Source organism: Nyctereutes procyonoides, unplaced genomic scaffold (assembly GCF_905146905.1).
Source record: "Nyctereutes procyonoides isolate TBG_1078 unplaced genomic scaffold, NYPRO_anot_genome, whole genome shotgun sequence".
Classification (NCBI taxonomy): Eukaryota; Metazoa; Chordata; class Mammalia; order Carnivora; family Canidae; genus Nyctereutes; species Nyctereutes procyonoides.
In genome coordinates this window covers 4,743,305-4,754,931 of record NW_026575026.1, presented here as the reverse complement: position 1 = coordinate 4,754,931, position 11,627 = coordinate 4,743,305, and the positions used below count along the sequence as shown (strand labels likewise).

The 11,627-nt window shown below is 39.2% G+C and overlaps 1 long non-coding RNA gene across 1 annotated transcript; it reads right to left on the bottom strand.

The window, feature by feature from the left end:
- Positions 1 to 280: 280 nt before the first annotated feature.
- Positions 281 to 11,339, bottom strand: LOC129503277 (uncharacterized). The gene is made up of 3 exons (XR_008663149.1): positions 10,823 to 11,339; positions 6,222 to 6,416; positions 281 to 426 (listed from the first exon to the last, which is right to left on the bottom strand). It is a non-coding gene; the product is annotated as an uncharacterized LOC129503277 (long non-coding RNA).
- Positions 11,340 to 11,627: the final 288 nt, after the last annotated feature.

Here is an 11,627-nt window from a genome sequence, read left to right as displayed (position 1 = left end):
AAAGTTAGGCGGTAGATTCTTCTATGGCCTTAGAACCAGACAGGTCTGCCCAAGCATCCTGCCCCTGCCAGCTCACAAAGGCAATCCTCAAACACCAGCCAGGGTGTAAGCTGTCACTCAGGACGAACACCCCCAACTCCACATTCCCTGTCCAGTTCCAGCTGCTTCTGCTGTGATAGAGTCTTCCCAGCTCTAAATTATTGGCTCTGTAACTCCAGTTATGACCCTTCCTTTGTGTCCTCAGATCTGAAATTTACCTTAGTGGGTGGCCTTCCAGACTCCCAGGAGCCCGCACTTCCAATTCCCAGGCAGCACCAGGGTCATGAATACAATCAGCCTATTTCATCACAGCCTTGTCTGGCCACCCCATTACTGTTCCTCTCACCCATTGCCAAGTCTTTCTTGAAGTCAGGGAAGATTCAGGCACTAAAAAAGTTGAAAGGAAAAAAGTTCTGAATAGAAAGTCAATAGCACCAATGATAACAACGATCTGGGTTACTATATGTGATGACCAAGAGCCCCCCAGGTGACCAAAGGACCAAAAAGTATATATGTACTATGTGTTCGAGAAGCAGAGATTTGGATAAAGCATTGTCTGGAGATGGCAGCTGGGTTGGCGGAGGGGGTTCTGAAGACTGTTAAAGACTCAAGCAGTATATGGAGGATCTATCCCTAGAAAGGAGAAGGGCTCTCATTCTAAAACACAGAGAAAGGGGGGGAAAAAAAGAAAGAAAAACAGTGCAGAGAAATTGGCAAAGAAAAATGAAAGTTGAGAGAATTTACGCTCATTCATCTGATATCTTTAAAGTGAGAGATAAGGCAGTTTTTTAGGAATAAGGAAATCAGTAGTAGGGTCAGCGTCTGAACAGTTGCCAGTCAAAGGAGATGAATTAATAGGTTCCCAAAGAGCTGCAAGAACCCAGTTTACAATTAGCGTGAGTGTGCAGGAGAGCTTTGCCTCAGCAACACACAGATCAGACATAAAGAAACCAGACAGCGCAGGCCTGAGGTTTTGGAAGATTCTAGTAAAGGTTTCTGTGAATGGCTGTAAGACATGAGTGCACACAAAGGGCGCTGAAAGGGGCAATGGACCCTGAGAAGGGGCAAGGAGTTCATGGCAAAGCTGGAGTTCATGATGAAGCAAACTGTAGGTTCTCAATGATGAAGGGAAGAGGATGACATCAAAGACCAGGAATTGTCATCGGAGAATGGAGAGACTGGCGAGTGGAGTTACACGGGGAGAGGGTTATGGAGCTCCGGGAATAACAAGGCCTCAGCGGAGAAAGGGAAAACCCTTGAAGCAGAGAAAGGAAGACCAAAAGGCTGATATGGAGCAAGAGGGGAACCTAACCCCATGAGCCCTTCACTTCAACAATTATCAAGATGTTGTCGATTTAATAGGGATCTTCAACCCCTAGCGTCTGTATGATGGGAAGCCCTCGGCAGGCTGCTAGAAAAATAGTGAAGAGGACAATATTCAGTAGCCCTCAAGTCAACTAGATAATCAAGAACAAACTGTGGATAGAGTCCTGTGACCTAACACCGATATTCTTCTAAATAATACAGCTAAGGAGTTGGGAGGGTAATAGTGTGGTATGGATCTACTGTCATCCAGGAAGAGCCGGGCTATCACTTCATATCTCCATCTCCTCTTTCTCTTCTTCGAAGTTTCAGGAAAGAAATAGGTAAATGCTATCCGGATGACTAATTCAATTTATTTAATAGTATGTTTGTTTTTTCACAAATGGCATGTTAACTACAGTGTGTCATATCAGATAGAAAAGATATGCAAACCAGATTTTATTTTAAGTTCAATATTACTGTGATTTAGGGAGTATGATTGGCAATTCTGAAGCATGAGAAATACAGTCACTAAGGATTTTAAAAATTATTTCTAAATTCCTCTGTTATTTATTCCATCTGTTCTCTGGGCTGTACATGTATATTTTTAACATGGTTCTAGTTTTGTCAATTCTTTGATAGTTTGCTAAGGGAAATACTGAGTTCAGTCAATATCCATTCTATTGCTAACAGCTGGCCTTCTGTTAAAAAAAAAAAAAGTCTGATGGTCATTCACTGGAGAAAGAATTCCGTTCATGTATCTGTTAAGATTTAGAGGCAAGGAAACACTGTTAAAGAGTTTGCCTGACCTATGAATTTTATTATAGTTCATCCATTTTCATATCATATGTGGAATTCATTTTGTATTTCCAAGTATCCTTGGAGAATGTAACAGAATTCCCTCCCAAAGTCAAGGAAAAATAAATTCTTAGTTGACTTTGAATCATACTGGCCAATGGTTCTGTTTCAATCCATGACAAAGAAATGGCCATCAGACTTAACTCTGCATCAACAACCGAAAAACTTAACAAAATAGATGAAGCAAATATAGACAGATATTGAACAGTAGGTGGTATCAGTCTGTGATCCACAAGAGAAGGAACAAATGAGGAAGCCTGGAGAGATCCCTAGAGCTTCCTACCAGGAGGCACTTTGCAAACCAGGGTTCAGGAAGACAGAATGCAAGCAACCGTGGTGGTCTCACCTCGCTGGGAAAGCAGAAGGGCTGTGGTCAGGGATGCAGGGAGATTTGTGGGGCAGAACAGAAACACAGAGGATGAGCTCTACGTATGTGCACAGGTGTCCTCTTGGGGGCTTCGGCTGCATCTCTAGATGTGTATGCACCGATGGAGACTGCCAATGGGTAAAGAATCGAGGACAACTGCCAGCAAGGAAGCAGGAAGTTCAACAATTCTCAGATCCCAGCTCTGGGAGATATTTTAATTCTGGCATTTAGCTTAGGGAGACCACCCAGGGACTCAGCAGAGATCCCAGATGTGTCACTGCTTAAAAGTAGGACTAAAGTGGCCCTGGAATAAAAGCTCTTCTAGATATACTCTAAAAGCTTTGAAATAATTCTCAGAGGAATCTAAAAGTAGCTTACTGACCTGTCAAACTTTCTAAAGGAAGACCAAAAGAAACTGTATTCATCAACATAAAATTGTCCACAATCCATTCAAAAATTAAGAAATAGGTAAAGAAGTAGGAAAATAGGATTTCTCATAGTTTGGGAAGATTGTAGCCCCTAAAGGATTATTGAAGGGATTCATTTCTGCGTAATAACAAGGTTTGTTAGGATGACAAAGCCAAGGAAAAGAATCACTAGGTAGCTTGTCTCTAGCCTTTGGCCCACAATTGGCTCCCTTCTAGGTATGAAAAAAAGTCATCTCTCAGAAGAAAGACAATGCAGATGGATTCTCATGGGCACATGGGGAGGAGTTATTCAAACTGCAGGACAAATTTTGCTAAAAATACAATAGATCAGAAAAAGGATTACAACATCTCTACAGTATGCATCTGTTTGGATGAAACATATTATCTTGACATATTTAATGTTTCTTAATTTTTTGGAATGGCCAGAGGTATATTCTTTTTCCTACAATGGCAGGTATTTGAAAATGGCCGTGTTCTCCCCAAAATAGAGGAGGAAAATAAACAGAGACGAAAACATAGAGCAATAAAAAAAGAATTAGGATAGGAAAATAAATAAATGATAAGCCACAACCATCTCACAAAAGGAACTTTGTTGTTTGGGAAAGTAATACAACTAGCTGTGCTTTGTTTCCTGAGAGTGTGAAAGTGTCCTGCTGAATCTGCTGGGTCTGACTTTCGAGCAACCTGGTTACTGTTGGTTACAGGATTATTAAATTACTAAGATTACTGAAGTTACATGGTCTTCCCTAGCAAAATAAATTTTTAGAAATGCTATATAGAAATATATTTAAAAATTATAACCATACAACTGAGCTACAAAAAAAAAAAAAGCAAAGAGAAAAAAATGCAGAGGAAGAGAGAAAGGGGGAAACAGATGGAAGGAGGGAGGGTGGAAATACGAAGAACCATTTAAGAGTAAATCTGACAACCCAGATAAAAGGTTATAGAAAAATATACATTGCCAAAATGGATACCTGAATAAGTAAAATAAAGCCTGTGTTGTCCAATAACAAAGAAATTAGACTAGAAATTTTTAAAACTCTACCCATAAATTAAACATCAGCTCCAGAGATTTAAGTTTTTTGTCTCCCAAAACATTTAAAAGACATATCTTTACCTTAGGTTAGTGGAAGACGAAAGTGGGAAGAAAATAAAAATCCTTTTGAAATGAATTTATTTTAAAGCCAGGCTAGCTATTTAAAAAGTGCTAAAAAAAAAAAAAGACAAAAATATTAACTATTCAGATTGAAAAAAGAAATTTCATCTTCAAAGGTGGCTATGAAAAGATTGAAGCTATTTTTCCAAAGAAATAATGAAAACCAGAAAACAAAGTAATGATACACTGTCAACTTAAAATTCTATACCTAGAATATTTTAAAACAAAGGTAAAATAAAAACATTTTTATTACAAAGGTTTTAAGATTTTATTTATTCATTCATGAGAGACACACAGAGAAAGAGAGAGGCAGAGACACAGGCAGAGGAAGAAGCAGACTCCCTGCAGGGACTTGATCCCAAGACCCTGAGGGTCACGCCCTGAGCCAAAGGCAGAAGCTCAACCACTGAGCCCCCGGGTGTCCCTTATTACAAAGTTTTAAAAAAAAAAAAAGCATTTCCAATAGACTTTAACAAAAACTAGGGACACCTGGGGGACTCAGTGCGCTGAGCATCTTACTATTGATTTCAGCTCAGGTCATGATCTCAAGGATGTGGATCAAGCCCTGCTGGGAGGGTGAGGGGCTGAGCACAGTCTGCATGTCTCTCTCCCTCTGCTCCTCCCCAGATAATGTGTGCTCTTTCTCTAAATAAAATCTTTAAAAATAGGTAAATGACAAAAATAATACAGAAAAGGGTGAATTAAAGTGTTCTAAGGTTATACAGTTTTAAAGTAGTAGTAAAATAATATTAGCTTATATCAAAATGAATATGCATGCTTTAATCTCTAGAAAATGAAAAAGAATAAACTATATAGAGGAGAAAAAAATAAAAATCTTTGATTAATCCAAGAAGGAGACATTTAAAAAAAAAAAGCAAAAAGGAATATAAAGCAGAGAGGTCAAATAAAATGTCAAACACAAATATATATGTAGTCATATTAGCATAAAGGGATTTAATGCTACCATTAAAAGACTAAGAGTATAGTCTAAGACTTAAAAATACAGTATTTAACTTTAAGTTGCTTCAAGAGACAAATTTAAAGCGTAAAGACAGGAGAAGGTTGAAAGCAACAGGATGGCAAAAGATGCACCATGGAAACCTAAGCAGAGTCAGGTGAAGAAAATTTTAAGGCAAAAGCATTAGCAGAGATTAATGGTGTATTTTATAATGATAAATGAGCCAATCCACCAGAAAGATATAATAGTTCTAAATCTGTATTCCTTCAACAACAGAGGTTCCAAATACTTATTGATAGTCTGGCTATCAATAACAGGTTGACATTTGAAAAAAAAATGTAGCAAAATAAAGAAGAATTAGTTGTACAATCTTAGGTGATAAAATAAGCAGATAAAAAAAATCAGTAGGGATACTGATATATGTAGAACATTGCATCCAACAAGTGAACAATACAAGATCTCTGAAACACAGGTGGAATATTTACAAAGGCAGACCATATGCTGCCCCATAAAACAAATCTCAACAAACTGCAAAGGATTTAAATAATTTCAGCATTTTTTCCCATCATGGGGTCAAGCTAGAAATAAATCAAATGGCTTGAAAAAAAAAAATCACATGAACATAACTAGAAAACCCCTCACTGCTTGAAAACGAAGCAGCACACTTGTAAATGCTCATAAATCAAAAAGAAAACTGTAGGTTTGCAAACCGACCCTGCACCCAGTGGGCAAGGAGATGGAAGAAAGTGGGACACTGCCTCACGTTGGTTGGCGCCAGTTTTTAGAACCAAGGGAACTTTGGAGGTTTGTTGAGGGTGTCATAAGATGACTGCATCTCCCCAACCCCCCCTCCCCCCAGAATCTTAAAAATTTTTATGGGAGGGGATCCCTGGGTGGCGCAGTGGTTTGGCGCCTGCCTTTGGCCCAGGGCGCAGTCCTGGAGACCCGGGATCAAATCCCACGTCGGGCTCCCGGTGCATGGAGCCTGCTTCTCCCTCTGCCTGTATCTCTGCCTCTCTCTCTCTCTCACTGTGTGCCTATCATAAATAAATAAAAATTTAAAAAATTAAAAATAAATAAAAATAAATAAAAAAATTTTTATGGGAGTCTTACCTGGGTTCCCTCACACACACTGTTCCCAGAGTCTCAGCAACACTGTGTTCACTCAAGCCTGCATCCTTTAAAATGGTTCTTCCCTTGCAAACGTGGGCAGAGCCAACAGTCTAAGGGCAGGTGCAGAGGATTGGGAGCCTTTAACTGCCCAGGTGCAGGTCCAGGGTCAACCAGCAGGTGCTCCTTATCCATTATCTCCTCCAACAAAACGTGAACATTATCAGAACAGATTGTAAATTAAATGATGATGAAGACATGATTTACCAAATTTGGAAACTTGAAGGATACAACTAAAACAGTCTTCAAAATAAATAAATTTATAATCTTCAAAAAGATACTTAAAAAGAAAAGGCTAAAAAAAAAGCAACAATCTGATCTTTTGATTAAAGAAGATAAATAAAGCAACTCAACCCCAAAGGAAATAGGAAGAACTTAGTAAAGATACATTCAAAATTCAATGAATTTTAAAATATACATGAATGATTTTCTTTAAAAAGAGACTGATCAGAACTGAGAAAAAGAAGAAGAAGAAATACTAGTTTGATATCTATTAAAACAATTGAATTCATCATTAAAACCTTACCACAAAAAGAATACCCCATGTCTGAATGGATTCACTGGTGAATTATTTCAAATATTTAAAAACTCACACTCATACAAATACCTCCAGAGAAGGGAAATAGTAAATGCTTTCAAATTCATTTCCAGAGGGCAACCTAACCTTGATATCAATATCTGAAAAGATCATTACAAGACCGGAAAATTACAGACCATATTATCTAATGAGCTTAGATGCAAAATCCCAAACAAAATATTAGAAAATTTCACCCATAAAAAGGTTAATACATCACTACCAAATGGAATTTCAGGTGGGCAAAGGTGATTTAACATTCGGAAATGTTATCAGTGTAATTTACCATATTAAGAGCAAAAAGTAGAGACATTATATAATTATCTGTCAATAGAGGCAAAAAAAATTTCATGAAAATTCAATACCCATTTATTATCTTTAAAAAAGAACTGTGAGTACATTAGAAAAAAAAAAAAGGACTTCCTGAATCTGACATAAGTTATCTACAACAGCCTAACAACACACATAATGAATAGTTTCTCCCTGAAGTGAAGAATGAACCCAGAGACTCACTATCCCCGTTTCTACACAACCCTGATTGGAGATTCCAAGCAATGCAGTGAGGCAAGAAAATGAAATCAAAGGCTTAACGATTGGAAATGGAAAAATAAAACTGCCATTATTCACAGAAGATATGATTGTGTATATAGAAAATTCAATTAATTAATCAACTGAAAATCCACCAACAATTAGAATTCTTAAGTGAATTTACATAGATTTGATAAAAAAAATCTTCCGTGAATGTTTTCATTTCTGCGTAGTCCTGACGTGCTAAGCAAGGAGGCAAGTGTGAATAGCAAAGACTTTGGAGGGAGTAAATAATATATGGTTCTAGAGAGATTTGGAGATGTATCTCTCTGGATCCATTTGCTTACACTCGTAGATAATAAACCTAATCTCTGTCTCTTGCAGGGAGAATGGGCAGGTTTCATTAGATTTGGGGAGTTGCCAATGCTCAGTGTTGCTTAGCTGTCACACAGGCCCATGTGGGCTGAATTCCCGTTGGCCCCACTGCACACGCCCCTCTTGACATGGATACTTGGATGGGGCGGGGGCATGGGTAGCTGGGGGCCGGGAGGACATGGACTGAGTGGAAGAGTGGTATATGTGTTTGTAACGTGCCCACAGAGTACGAGGTCCTCTACACACATCGCAGAGTCTACATTCATCGCCAGTTTAGGCATTTCATTTTGCTTGCTTGATTGGAGGGTTTTATTGATTCGTAAGAGAACAGGGTATTGCAAAGCAAAACTTAGGTAGCTCACTTGGCCATAATAAAACTAGCAACTTTGGAGTGCTAAAAGATAGAAGTCAAACAAGGTACTTAACGCAAATGAACAGTTCACAAAACACGTGGTCACTAACATTTGAGCTATCGGTTATGATGTTGTTCTGACTGTTTGATGTGTGCCTTTTTAGGATTTTTTAATCTAATCAAAATCTGCTTAAAGGCTTCTACACTTTAAAGCTGCACGCGTTCGGTTGTCTTTGTGCGGTTTCATAAAATGATTGCCCGTATGTAAGAATACGATTTGCATCCCAAGAATCTGGGGGTAGGTTGAAAGCGTTTTCTCTGCAAGGATACCGAAGCCCGAATAAATTTGGAACTTAGCAAGTGTGTTACGACAAGCAGCGCATCCGATGGAAAAAAAAAAGTTAAGAGACCTATATTGCCTTTTGTTACACAAACTATTCAAATCAGAGTAAATTCAAATAGTAGGGAAAGGAAAGCTTCAACACGATAGAATGCATTCTGGCACAGTTAAATGAAGGAGAAGACTGAGAGTAGAACTCGCATACTCACCATATTCCCACCTGCAGTACACATTCAGGATCACGTGGGGCAAAAAATCTATTTCCACGACAGCTACACCTGATCTGCCATGATCCATACAAGGGAAGTAACAACACATTCATGTTTCTAGATAAAAGATTCATAGTCCTGTCTTTGAATTGGAGTCCACTGCAAATCTGGACTAAACAAGAATAAGAAGGAAGTCAAGCGGGAATTCTGATCATTAATCAAATCCAGCCTCTGAACCAAGCCATATATAGGAAAGTACCAGGGCCAGTCCCCGCAAGACAACATGGATGAAGACATAATGCACTATGGATAAACACACCCAGACAATCACAGTCTAGTTTACGAGATGCCCCGAAACCGTACCCAGAAAACTATCATTGTGATGTTTTGGTGATGTTGGTGGTGGTTGTCCACAAACAATTCAATATTCCCCCCACAATCTTCTGAAGAGGAACCCTACACACATTGAGACCGAGACCCCCCCGATCATAACCAAACAAAATTTTAAAAAATCAACCACTACGGGACCCAAAAAAACACACAAAATAAACATAAATCATTACGCAAACAATTTTCGGTTTGGATCCACAATTCAACACACCATTTGTGTCTTAGAAAATCTCTAGATTTTTTTGCTTAGGTGTGAAAAACTTAATCGAGAATCAACGGATCTTAAAAATTTACTGAACAAAAAGCAAAGAAGTTGTGTGACAATTTTGAAGACCAACAACATAGCATGGGCAATTTTTTTCCCACATATTAAGAAATTATTAAACTATCACTGAAGATAGTGAGTATTGGTTGGAACATGAGCCCAAACATTCAAAAAGCAAGGGCACTTATCACACAGAAGGGCTCTGGCACTGATCCCAGAGCCCCTGGGTGTGTCAGATATTAATCCTTTAATTTCTAGATCGTGAGTGGGTTTGAGGAGGCAAGGTGGGGTGGCAGGAAAAACTTATATTACATCACTACCAAACCCCAAACAAAACAATTAAAGTCTAAATATTTTAAGAACCAACAAAATTAAAGTCTAAATATTTTAAGAAACAACATAAAAAAGCAAAACTTTGAAACTGTTAGGGGAAATACAGAAAAAGACTTTGACCTCAAAGAAAAGGAGTCTTAAATAACAAGAAAAACTTCTAAAGGAAAAGACTGACAATTTCGATCATAGTGAAATTTAAACTTCTGCATAAAATGATACCATGTACAAAAATTGTAAAGGCCCAAAAATAGGAAGAAGATATTTACTATCACATACATATATGCATGTTTAAAGGCAAAAGGTTAGAGAAATGGGGGGGGGGCGCAGAGAGGAAGGGAGAGGCAAAAACTATAATAAATAGAAAAGAAAAGCCAAATTGTAAGTATATAAAAAGATTCTTAGACTCTCTTGTAATTCAGTAAATTCAAATTAAAACAATAAAATACCATAAACAATAAAATGCCATCTCATCAGACAGGCAAAGTGTTTCAGAGTTAAAGGCATGCGTGTCAAGTTATATAAAATTGCCGTTTTTGTAAGATCAGAGGTGATCACATATTGACAATTTCACATGGTTGAACCAATATATACCCTATAACCTAGTATTTCTCTTTCTGTATATTGCCCCTCTCAGTCAGGGTTCTGTGAGAAAACTGTCCTATAGAAAAATAATTTGGGTAACAATTTTCTCCGTTCACCCAAGTACATCGCTGGTTCCATTCTAGATTCGTAGGAGCATATTCATTCATTACATGTGGCAGAGGCCTTAGAGGAGGCTTAATTCTCCCCCAAAATCCTAGCTGCAAAAGGACAAAAAGAAACTCTTTCATATGTGCACAGTAAGATGTATATGAGGATAGTCAATGAGTTTTAATAGCCAATATTTTTTAAAAATGTATATTCATGCATATATGTTCACGTGATGGGTAAATTGGTAGCATCTCCACAACATAGAATAAATGAGCCAGTAACAGATGTGCCCACATAGGTAAACTTCAGAAGTGTAACATGAAAAAGCAAGCTGCAGGAAAAAGACATAGAATATAACTCTTTTACACAGATTTTAGTGGCACATAGAGAACGATTGTGTACATCGTCCTTCCATAAACACAGGAGTGACAAAAGTATAAAAAGTAATTAAGAGGAAGAGCAAGCTCCAACATCAGTAGAGGCCTTACCTCTGGGAAGGGAGGCACAAGACGACTGCAGCAATAACCGTAAAATGTTGTGATGTTCTGACTCCGTCTGTAAATGAGATTTGTGCTGGGTTCCTGTGTGTGCACCGAGGTCTGTGCTAGTGTTTTCTGCACTCTCTTTAAAACTTTAGAAGGAGGGGGGAAAAAAAGAATGCCTGGCGTGAGGGCAGGTGAGAGCAGGAGCTGCAGCCCTGTAGCCCTCCCCACGTGCCTGCCGCAGTGCAAAGCACCTTCCACGCAGGATCTCGCTCAGTCCTCGCCGAAAACCTGGGATGGGAACGCCACGGCCTCTTCATTGGTACATTAGGAGCCAAGGCCTTGCCCACACGGCCGGTTGGGTAGAGTCGGAGCAGCCCCAACTACAGATCATTTCCACCAAGGCCACAGAAGAAAGACCACTTGAACTTCAGGACGCGATCGTAGATTTCCTGAGTTGCTCCCCTGAGTCACTGATGCACTCAGTCGTTCACTCCTGCTCACGGCCGAGCTCCGTCCCTGACACGTGTGTGGCCTGCTGAGCCCATCTGTGAATGGACAACCCTTCCTTTTATACCATGTATGCAGAACAAGCACGTGTCACCCCTTGCTGACGCCGTATTACTCATTCACGTGCTCGTCTGCAGTGAGCTATCTTGCCAGGTGTCAGTCATAGGAGCCGGCCCCAAGGATGCAGAGGTGCAGAATGAAGGAGGGCCTGGGACCACGCCGCATTTCTCATCTACTGGGTCGGGTGCTCACGTGGATGTGCAAGAGCAATGAAGTGCTGCGGGGTGAGATGCACGTTTAA